We start from the raw sequence: 9778 nt of genomic DNA, 5'->3' as shown, positions 1-9778 counted from the left end.
GTTACATTCATTTGCTTTATTTTTTAGATTTCACATATAAGTGATAAAAGTGTTTGTCTTTATCAGAAGTACTTCACTAAGCATAAAACTTCCAGGTCCATCCATGTTGCTGCACATAGCAAATTCCTTTTTTAGTAATGGTTGGTTGTGTGTGTGTGTACATGTGTATACCACCACTTCTTTATCCATTAATTTGTTGATGGACTTAGATTACTTCTATATCTTGGCTATTATAAATAACACTGCTATGAATATTGGGGTGTATGCATCGTTTCTAGTTAGTGCTTTTGTTTTCTTTGGATATATACCCAAGAGTGGAACTGCAGGATTATATGGTAGTTCTATTTTTAATTTTTTGAGGAACCTCCATTTTTTTTTTCACAGTGGCTATTCCACTTTTCATTCCTATCAACAGTGAAATGCCAACATTTATTATTTATTGTCTTTTTGGTGATAGATATTCTGACAGATGTGAAGTGATATCTCTGTGAGGTGATATCTCATTGTAGTTTTGATTTGCATTTCCAGATGCTTAATGATGTTGAGTATCTTTTCATGTGCCTGTTGGTCATCTGTATGTCTGTACAGGTCTCCTCCCCAGTTTTTAATTGAGTTGTTTGTTTTTTTCATATTGATTTGTATGAGAGCTTTATATACTTTGGATATTAACACCTTATCAGACATATCATTTGCCTATATCTTCTCTCATTTAGTAAGTTGTTTTTTTATTTTATTGATGGTTTCTTTTGCTGTCAAAAGGCTTTATAAGTATAATTAGGTCCAATTTGTTTATTTTTGCTTTTGTCTCCCTTGCCTGAGGTGATAAATCCAAAAAAAATATTGCCAAGACTTATGTCAAAGTGTTACTGCCAATGTTTTATTCTAGGAGGTTTATGGATTCTGGTATTACATTTAGTCTTTAATTGATTTGGGGTTTATTTTTGTATATGATGTGAGAATATGTTCTGATTTTTCTTTCTTTCTTTCCTTCCTTCCTTCCTCTCTCTCTTCCTTCTTATCTTTTCTCTTTCTTCTTTCCTTCCTTCTTTCTTTTCTTTTCTTTCTTTCTTTTTTTCTTTCTTTCTTTCTTTCTTTCTTTCTTTCTTTCTTTCTTTCTTTCTTTCTTTCTTTCTTCCTTTCTTTCTTTCTTTCTCTTTCTTTCCTTCCTTCCTTCCTTCCTTCCTTCCTTCCTTCCTTCCTTCCTTTCTTTCTTTCTTGACCACACCCACAGCATATGGATGTTCCCAGGCCAGGGGTTGAAACAGAGCTATGGCCACCCACCTATACCATAGTCACAGCAGTGCCAGATCTGAGCCATGTCTGCAACCTACATCACAGCTCACAGCAACGCTAGATGCTTAACCCACTGAGTGAGGCCAGGGATCAAACCTGAATCCTCATGGTTACTAGTCATATTCATTTTTCGTTGAGCTACAATGGGAACTCCTGTTCTAGTTTATTTCTTTTACATGTAGCTGTCCAGTTTTCCCAATATCACATATTGAAGAGACTGTATTTTTTCCACTGTATATTTTGTCTCCTTTATAACAGATTAATTGACCATAAGTTCATGGATTTGTTTTGGGTTTCTCTATTCTGTCATTGATCTGTGTGTCTATTTTTGTGCCAATACCATGCTGTTTTGATTTCTGTAGCTTTATAGTATAGTCTAATGCCAGGAAGCATGATACCTCCAGCTTTGTTCTTTTCTCTCAAGATTGATCTGGCTGTTCAGGTTCCTTTGTGATTCCATACAAATTTTAGGATTATTTGTTCTAGTTCTGTGAGAAATATCATAGGTATTTTGATAGGAATTGACTAAATCTGTAGATTGCTTTGGGTAGTATGGGCATTTTAACAATATCCTTCCAATCTATCAACATGGGATGTCTTTCCACTTGTATTAACTTTAATTTCCTTCAACAATGTCTTATAGTTTTTCAGAGTATGGATCTTTCACCTCCTTAAGTTTATTCCTAGACATTTTATTTTGCACGTAATTGTAAGTGGGGTTGTTTTCTTGCTCTTTCTGATAATTCATTATTAGTGTATAGAAAAGCAACAGATTTCTGTATATTAATCATATATCTTGCACCCTTACTGAATTCATTTATTCTAATAGTTTTTCAATAGATATTTTAGGGTTTTCTATATATAATATCATGTCATCTGAAACTAGTGACAGTTTTACTTCTTCCCTTCCAATTTGACTGTCTTATTTCTTTTTCTTGTCTGATTGTTGTGGCTAGGATTTCCAATATTATGTTAAATAGAAATAGCAAGAGTGGGCATCCCTGTCTTTTTCCTGATTTTAGAGGAAATGATTTCACTATTGAGTGTGATGTTAGCTGTAGTTTGTCATAAATGGCCTTTACCATGTCAAGATATATTCCTTCTATACCAACTTTGGTGATAGTTTTTATCATGAATGGATGTTGAATTTTGTCAAATGCTTTTTATACATCCATTGAGATGATAATGTGATTTTATTCTTTGTTTTGTTAGTGAGGTGTATCACATTAATTAATTTGTGAATACTGAACCATCCTTGCATTCCTGGGATAAATCCTGCTTGACCATGGTGTCTGATCCTTCTTATATATTGTAGAATTTGATTTGCTAATATTTTGTTAACTATTTTTGCATCTATATTCACCAGGGATACTGGACTGCAATTTTCTTTCTTTTTCATTGTGTCTTTGGTTATGGTATCAGAGTAATAGTGGCCTTGTAGAATGAATTTTGGAGTATTCCCTCTTATTCATTTTTTTGAAATAGTTCTAGAAGGATATGTATTAACTCTTCTTTATATGTTTGTTAGAATTTTCCTGTGATGCTGTCTGGTCCTGAATTTTTGTTTGTTGGGAGCTTTTTGATTACTGATTCAATTTTGATGCTAGTAATCAGTCTTTTCGGATTACCTGTTTCTTTTTTATTCAGTCTTAGAAGATTGTATGTTTCTAGGAATTTATCCATTTCCTCTAAGTTTTCTAATTTGTTGGTTTATGTTCATGGTATTCTCTTATGATTGTATTTCTATGACGTCAATTATAATTTCTCATCTTTCATTTCTTATTTTATTTGGGTCCATTCTTTTTTTCCTCAATAAGCCTGGCTAAAGGCTTATCAATTTAGTTTATATTTCAGAAAAATAGATCTATATTTCACTGATCTTTTCTTTCTTTTTTTTTTTACTTTTTGGGTTTGCACCCACATTATATGGAAGTTCCCAGGCTAGGGGTCAAATTGGAGCTACAGCTGCTAGCCTACACCACAGCCACAGAAATGCAGAATCCAAGCTGCATCTGTGATCTCTACCATAGCTCATGGCAATGTCAGACACTTGACTCACTAAGTGAGGCCAGGGATTGAACCCACATCCTTTGGACACTAGTTGGGTTCATTACCACTGAGCCACAATGGGAACTCTTATCTTTTCTATGGTTTTTTGACCTCTATTTTATTTATTTCCTCACTTACCTTTATTATTTCCTTCTCTTTTCTCACTCTGGGCTTTGTTGTTGTTGTCCTTTTTCTAATTCCTTTAGGTGGTAGATTAGGTTGATTGTTTGAGTTTTTCTTGTTTCTTGACGTATGCTTGTATTGCTATAAACTTCCCTCTTAGAACTAGCCGCTTTTGCTGCATCTCATATATTTTGGAAAATTATCTTTTTTCATTTTCATTTATCTCAATACATTTTATATTTCCTCTGAGTTCTATATTGACCCATTAGTTTTTCTTATTAGCACATTATTTAGTCTTCTAATGTTTTTGTTATTCCTATTTTTCTTCTTGTAATTAATTTCTGGCTTCATTCCATTGGGTTGGAAAAAATGTTTGACATAACTTCTCTCTTCTTAAAATTTTTGAGACTTGTTTTATAGCCCAAAATGTGATCTATCCTGGAGAATATTTCGTAAGAACTTGGAAAAAAATGTATACTCTTCAGTTTTTGGATGGAATGTTTTCTATATATCTGTTCATTCCAACTGGTCTAATGTGTCATTTGAGGCTGCTATTTCCTATTGATTTTCTGAGTAAGTGATCTCTCCATTGATGAAAGTGGGGTGTAAAAGTCCCCCACTATTATTGTATTATTGTCATTTTCTCCCTTTATATCAGTTAATGTCTGCTTTATATATTTAAGTGCTCCTATATTAGAGGCATATGTGCTTGCAAATATTATCTCCCCTTATTGTATTGATCCCTTTATCATTGTACAATGTTCTCCTTTGTCTTTTATTATAGACTTTGTTTTAAAGTCTACATTGTTTGTTATGATCATTGCTACCCCAACTTTCTTTTCATTTCCATTTGCATGGAATATCTTTTTCTAACTCCTTGACTTTCAGTATATGTGTCTTTACATGTGAAGAGAGTCTCTTGTAGGTAGTGTGTGTACACACACACACACACACACACACACATGCCCCTTGCTTTTTAAATGCAAATCAGCCACCCTGTATCTTTTGATTGGAATATTTAGTCCATTGACATTTAAAGTGATTTTTGATAAGTATGTATTTACTGCTATTTTGTTATTTACTGTTTGGTTGTTTTTGCAGTTCTCTGTGCTTCTTTTAGACTCTTGTGGTTTGATTATTTTCTTTATTGTTATATTTGTGTTCCTTTCTCTCTAGTTTTTGTATATCTATTTGTGGTTAACTTGTAGTTCATATATGTTGACCTAAAACTGTATCTATTTGTTTAAAACTGCTAATCACTTACATTCAAACACATTCTAAAAACTGTACATTTTTCATTGCCTCCAAATTTGTGTTTGGGTGGCACATTTTACATCTTATTTATCTTTTAATTGTTTATTGTAGTTATAGATAATTTTGCAATTTTTTGCCTTTGTGCTAGGTTATTTAAGTGATGGATACACACAGTCTTTACTGTATGTTTGCCTCTACCAGTGGAATTTTTCACTTCCAATAATTTAATTCTTGTTGTAGTCTTTTCCTTTTTACTTAATGAAGACACTTTAACACTTCTTGCAAGATCAGTTTAGTGTGAATTAACTCTTAGTTTTTCCTTGACCCAGAAACCATTTACCTTTCCTTCAATTCTGAATGACAACATTGCTGGGTAGAGTATTCTAGGTTGTAGGTTTTTTTTTTTTGTGTGTGTGTGTGTGTGTGTTTTCTTTCAGCAATTTAAGTATATCATGTCACTCCCTTATGGCCCACAAAGTTTCTGCTGAAAAATCAGCTGATAGTTTTATGGGGCTTCCCTTATATGTGATTATGCTTCTTTTGCTGCTTTTAGAATTCTGTCTTCATCTTTAACTTTTACCATTTTAGTTATGTCTTGTAGTGAGTATCTTTGGATTCATCTTATTTGGTACTTTCTGTGTTTCATGCACCAGGATATCTGTCTCCTGCATGTTCAGAAGTTTTCAGCCATCACTTCATTAAATAAATTTCACTCCTTTTGCTCTATCTTCTCCTTCTGGGATTCCTGCAATGCATATCTTAGTAGGCTTGATGTTCTAGAGGTCCCTTAAACTATTCTCAACTCTTAAAATTTGTTTCTCTTTTTTTATTCTGATTGGGTGATTTCCATTATTTTATGGTCCAGATTGTTTATGCATTCTTCTGTGTCACTTGATCTGCTGTTAATTCCCTCTAGTGTGTTTTCATTTCAGTAATTGCATTCTTCAGTTCTGACTGACTCTTTTTATATTTTCTAATTCCTTGTTAAAATTCTTGCTGTGTTCACCCTATTCTTTCCCCTAGTTCAGTTAGCATTCTTATTACTATTGTTTTAAACTATTACTATTTGTTTTTTTACTATGGTTTTTTGTATTTATGTGATATCAATTAAGATTTATCCTTTTTCATTTCTTATTTTATTTGGGTTTTCTTTCTTTTTCTTGGTGAGCCTGGCTAGAGGTTTGTTAATTTTGTTTACCCTTTCAAGGAACCAGCTCTAGATTTTATGGATATTTTTTCTATTGTTTTTTAATCTTCACTTTATTTCCTCTCTGATCTTTATTATTTCCTTAGCTGACTTTAGGTTTTATTTGTTCTTCTTTTCCTAATTCTTTTAAGTGTAGGTTAGGTTGTTTGGAGTTCTTTGGGGGGGGGGGACTATATCATTATGAATTTCCCTCTAACTACTGCTTTTGTGGCATCTCATAGATTTTTTTCTATGGTTGTGTTTTCATTGTCCTTTGTCTCAGAAGTATTTTTTTAATTTCCTTTTTTATTTTCCTATTGACCAATTTGTTTTTTAGTAGCATGTTTCTTAGTCTCCATGTCGTTTTTTTTTCCTCATTTATTTTCCTGTAGTTGATTTGTAGTTTCATGCTGTTATGGTCAGAGGAGATGCTTGAAATAATTATTGTATTCTTGTATTTGTTGAGGTTAGTTTTGTACCCTAGTCTGTGGTCAGTCATAGATGATGTTTCATGTACACTTGAAAAGAATTTATATTCTGGGGATTTTTTTTGTGGGTTTTTTGTTTGTTTGTTTGTTTATGAGATGTCCTGAAAATATCAGTTAAGTCCTATTGTGTCATTTAGGGTCTCTGTTGCCGTACTGATTTTCTGTCTAGAATATCTGTCTATTGATGTGAGTGGGGTGTTAAAGTCTCCTACTATTATTGTATTTCCATCATTTTCTCTCTTTATGTCTGTTAGTATTTGTTTTATGTGTTTGGGTGCTCCTATATTAGATGCATATATATTGATCATATTGATCCTTTTATCATTATATAGTGTCCTTTTATGTATTTGGGTGCTCCTATATTAGATGCATATATGTTGATCATATTGATCCTTTTATCATTACATAGTGTCCTTTTTTTATCTGTCTTTATGGCCTTTGTTTTAAAGTCTATTTTGTCTGATATGAATATTGTGCCTCCTTTTTTTTTTTCATTTCCGTTTGCATGAAATATGTTTTTCCATCCCCTCACTTTCAATCCATGTGTGTCCTTTGCCCTAAGGTTGTTCTTTTACAGGCAGCATATTGTAGGCTCTTATTTATTGGTTTGTTTTTTAATTCAATCTGCCAGTCTGTCTTTTCATTAGAGCATTTGGTTTATTGATGTTTAAGGTAATTATTAATAAATAAGTATTTATTGTCATTTTGAACCTCGTTTTCCAGTTGATTCAATGTTTCTTCTATGTTCCTTTTTCTTATTTTAGTTTGATAATTTACTTTTATTTTATTCTTGTGTTCTCTTCTTTTGGTTTTTGTAAATCTATTGTCTATTTTTGATGTGTGGATGCTCTATTTTTCAAGTAAGTTAATCCCTTCCTGTATATGCTTGAGTCATATAGGCTCAAACACATTTTACAAAAAAAGAGTCTACATTTTCTTATTCTCCTTCCCCACACTTTATGATTTGATGGCTTTTTTTACATTTTCATGTTTATCATTTTGCTCATCCTTGTGTTTGTCATTGCTTTGACAAATAGATTTTTTTCTTTTTTCCTTTTTGATCTGTATATTGGCTTATTTAAATGATTACTTTTCAATTGTGATTTCCTCCTTCCTACATCTTCTTTCTTCTTTTCTCTTTAGAGGAGACCATTTAATATTTATTTAGAATAGGTTTAGTGTTGCTGTATTCTTTTAGTTTTTACTTGCCTGAGAAATTCTTTATTTCTCCTCCTATTTTGAATTTTATCTTGCCAGGTAGAGTATTCTAGGTTGCAGATTTTCCCCTTTCAGAACTTTGAATATATCTTGCCACACCCTGGAAATGCCTGCAGCATTTCTGTGGAGAAATCAGCTGATAGTCTTATGGGGTTTCCCCTATAATTAACTCTTTGTTTTTCTCTTGCTGCCTTTAGAATCCTCTCCTTATCTTTAATTTTTGCTATTTTTATTATAATATGTCTTAGTAGAGGTTTTTTTGGGTTCATCTACTGGGGGGCCCTCTGTGCTTCCTATATTTGAATATCTGTTTCCTTCTTTAGATTTGGTAAGTTTTCAGCCATAATTTCTTCAAATACATTTTCAATAGCCCTTTCTCTTTTTTCTTCTTCTGGAATCCCTATTATGCTTTGATTGGCATGCTTTCTATTATCCCATAGATCTCTTATATTTCTTTCATTTTTCATTTGGTTTTATTTCTGTTGTCCTGATTAGGTGATTTCCATTATTCTATCTTCCAAGTCACTTATTTGTTCCTTCACATTATTCATTCTGTTATTCATTATCTTTAGCTCAGCTTTGGTCTTGGTAAATGAATTTTCTAATTTCTCTTGGCTCCTCTTTATACTTGTTTTTTTTTTTTTTTTTTTTTTTTTTACAGTAATCTGCATTTCTGTTGATGGACTTTCTTAATTCCTTCAGTATTTTTATTTATTTATTTATTTATTTATTTATTTATTTATCTTTTTAGGGCTGCACCCATGGCATCAGGAGGTTCCCAGGCTAGGGGTTGAATCAGAGCTGTAGCTGCCAGCTTACACCACAGCCTCAGCAAGGTGGGATCTGAGCTGTGTCTGTGACCTACACCACAGCTCACAGCTTATATTTCTCTTACTCTGTGAGTTTAGGGAAAATAATTATCTACTGTAGTCTTGGAGGGCCATTTATATGTGGAAATGTCCCCAGGTAGCTGGTGTGAGTTTACTCTTTTTTGGCATGAGGGCTGCTTTTGGTTTGGATGCTTGCTCTCTCTTACCTCAGCATGTACAGGCCATTATCCCCTTGTGCGGGTACATGACTGATGCATGCTCTTAGGAGATGGGGCAGTGGGTGGTACCTGCATGCAGTGCTGGTGCATGGGTTCTTGGTGGCAGTGGTGGTGACCCCAACAACCTTGGGCCATGCCCACCTCTGAAGTCTGAGATGGCTGTGGTGGCTGTGTAAGTAGTGCCCTGCTGCCTAGTCCCTTCCCTGAGTCTGACCTCCAAATCCTTAACCTCAGCCCCCAGACCCAGCCCACTAAGTAAATGAGCATCTCAGGCTGGGATGCGCTGGAGGGTAGCACTAACTGTGCATCTCTCTGCTTTAAACTCCTCGTACTGGCTGCCACACTTTTCTCTGAAGCTTTGAAACCCCCACCTCTGTTCTGGTTGATCTAACTAGTAAGGGGGCCTCCAAGTGTATGGAAACCTCTCCTCTTTTATAGCACACTCCTAGGGGTGCTGTTCCCATCCTGATTCCTTTCTTTCTCTCTCTCCTTTTTTCCTTTTGTCCTATCCAGTTATGTGGAGATTTTCTTGCCCTTTTGGAAGTTTGAGGTATTATGTCTGCATTCATGGATGTCTGTGAGAATCATTCTATGTGTAGATATTTTTTTTCTTCTTTTTAGGGCTGTACAGGCTGTGGCACATGGAAGTTCCCAGGCTAGGGGTTGAACTGGAGCTGTAGATGCTGGCCCACACCACAGCCACAGCAACACCAGATCCAACCTGTGTCTGCGACCTACACAACAACTTCTGGCAACACCAGATCATTTAACCCACTGAGCAAGGCCAGGGATCAAACCCACATCCTCATGGATATTACTTGGGTTCTTAACCCACTGAGCCATGGCAGGAACCTCTATTTCTGTCATCTTGATCTGATCTCTCATTTTTTTCCCTTGATTTAAAAAAAAAAATCCTTCTATATTCCCATTTTAACTTTTTCTGTTTCTATGAAATTAGGTGAAAAGATTACCTATCCTAGTCTTGAAGGCATGTCCTGGTATGGGAGAGTCCCTATGCAGTCTGCAAGTGCCTAGTGGCTTTGGTGGAGAGTTCTCAAGTGAGCATGAGCAACATTTTTCCATAAGATGTGCTGGGAGTCACCATTTTGGTGGAAGATA

The sequence above is a fragment of the Sus scrofa genome, chromosome 6 (genome assembly GCF_000003025.6).
Source record: "Sus scrofa isolate TJ Tabasco breed Duroc chromosome 6, Sscrofa11.1, whole genome shotgun sequence".
In the NCBI taxonomy this organism is placed as follows: domain Eukaryota; kingdom Metazoa; phylum Chordata; class Mammalia; order Artiodactyla; family Suidae; genus Sus; species Sus scrofa.
Note: the sequence above shows the minus strand (reverse complement) of the source record.